The 2425-nt window shown below is 35.3% G+C and overlaps 1 protein-coding gene across 1 annotated transcript in view; it reads right to left on the bottom strand.

The window, feature by feature from the left end:
* Window positions 1-2381: 2381 nt before the first annotated feature.
* rnf139 (ring finger protein 139) overlaps window positions 2382-2425 on the bottom strand; it is a gene marked incomplete at its 5' end in the record, with an annotated part of 10691 nt that continues 10647 nt past the window's right edge. Inside the window, one exon of the mRNA XM_079231593.1 lies at window positions 2382-2425. This exon is cut by the window's right edge and continues 1078 nt beyond it.

The following is a 2425-nucleotide window of genomic DNA, read 5'->3' as shown; positions in this document are numbered from 1 at the left end:
ATATATATACAATAATAAAAAAAAAAATACAGATCAGAAATATTATCTTTACTACTAAATACTTACTATTTTACTATATATATATATATATATATACAATAATTTAAAAAAAAAAATATATATATATACAATAATTAAAAAAAATATATATATATATACAATAATTAAAATATATAGATTACAAATAATATCTTTAATACTTACTGTTTTACTATATATACATTCATTTAAAAATAAATAAAATGTAATGTATAGTAAAGTAGTGTAAATATATATATATATATATATATATATATATATATATACATACATATATTACTTGTCATTATTCATTATGCACCTTTATTACATTTCTCATTAATCTTAAATCTACTTTTATTCCTGCTTGGTGACCAGTTTTGACAGTTTGAAGTAATGCAGGTAAGCAATGAATGAATGGGTAAATAGCCCCACCTGCAGGTCTGATGAAGCAACTACATCTCCACACAAACTGGAGCTCCACGCACGTGTATCAATGATATTCACTGCAGCTTCATTTTATTTATAAGGAATAAATATGTACCTGATAAAGTCATTCAAGTGGACAGTTGACCCCAAAATAAAAACTAAAACATGTTTGTTCCATTACCTGCAGTTTGTTGTGATAAATAAGTAATAAAGTATAGGAGGTAGAAATAAGCATGGCTGATTTCCGGGTCTCTTTAATGGTGTTGGTGACATCCGAAACACAGTCCAGGTGCAATATCAAAGATGATTTTATTTACATAAATCTCTTTTTAAAACAAAAGGCAAAAAATTAGCAGCTTTTTACCTTTTTTTTCAAAAAAAAAAGCTTCCAGAACAATCAAAACCAATAATCAAAAGTCTTTCATCGCTGAAAAACATGTGGAAAAGCACAGCTTTCTAAATCACAACCGGGACGTCCCCGTCTGTCTTTCTCAGCAATTACAACAGTAATGAACAGGAGTCTGCAGGCGGCCCCTTAAAGACGTTCAGGCTGTGGAAGTCTAAACAGTGTCGACACTCGGGAGGAGTTGTGCTTCAGAGGCTCAGTGAAGTCCTCTGCGTGGGGGAAAGAAAAAAGGTGAAAACACGGCTCCTAAATGGGTTCTGGTCTTTTCTTTTTGGGGTTTCCAGTGGTTCAGGGATCAGTCTTTAGCAGGACTCAATAAATAATCACAAATTGTACGACTCTGCTCCTAGATTTCCTCTCAGGCCGGGGGAATACATTTAAATCAGGAGCGACCCGGAGACCCTCTGTCTGGACCGGTGATTAGAAACATTAAAATTAAAATGAAAAAAAGTGCATTTACTGAAAGATCGGAGCCAAAAAAGAATCAGCTCCGACAACGTGATGAACAAGACGCACACAAATAATAATAATAATCCTTATGGTACTTTCTTTTCCTTTTTTAAAGAAATTAAAGTACTACAAAGTGGCACCTTTTCATACTGTATTTCTGTGACATTTCACCCGATAATAAATACATCTGTGGGTCGAGAAAGGAACCGAACTAAACACTGATTGACGTGAAGAGAGGTGTGGAGATTTGCCTCATTATTATTATTATTATTATTATTATTATTCATTACATGAACCCGCTCCTCTGATCCTAATCCAGAACGTGTGCACGTGTTGTATTACATGTACAATAACGTACACAAATGTAAGCGAGGTCACACAAGAGACCAGTAGTAATAATGACACGAGGTATTTCAGTGATTTACAGTAGCGTCACTTTCTTTCTTTCTTTTTTAAAAACCAGGCGCTCCTCTCCGTTTCCTTTCAGTCGACAGAAACTCTCAAACTCTCAAACTCTCCGCTCATCGAGTCTTCAAACTGGAGCCGCGATCAATCTGCCAATCGGTTGTTTTTTGGCAACAAAACAAACAAACAGCTGGAGAAAGTAATGAGGGCAACGTTTTCAAAACGGAACGAAAACAAAACGATCTTAAAAACTCCCAGAAACCCGACTGAGCGGTGACTTCAGCTACGAGTCGTTCGGTCTCTCTCCAGCAATCTGCTCCAAAAAAACACTGCTGGGGAACTTTAACTGCATCTTCAAGACGTCGTCTCAGCACATTACATGTCGGCAGACACACACACACACACACACACACGCACACACACACACGGGGGCCGCTAACGTGACGAAATCTAAATGTTTCATCTTCTCTTTTCTCTGGAAGAACAACTATATTTTCACAGCATGCTTCAACTTGGGCTCTGCAGAGCGCGCATATATATATATATATATATATATATATATATATATATATATATATATGCATGTTGCAGAGAATCGGATAATAAACCAACGGCTGTGCCCACGTACTAAGATTTCTATCAGTGTCTCCATTAATTTACGGTTATTAAAATGCTCATGAAGTAAAACAACTGTATGAATTTTTGGTCTACATCATG

The sequence above is a fragment of the Taurulus bubalis genome (assembly GCF_910589615.1).
Source record: "Taurulus bubalis genome assembly, chromosome: 16".
Taxonomy (NCBI): domain Eukaryota; kingdom Metazoa; phylum Chordata; class Actinopteri; order Perciformes; family Cottidae; genus Taurulus; species Taurulus bubalis.
This window is presented reverse-complemented; position numbering and strand designations above follow the sequence as displayed.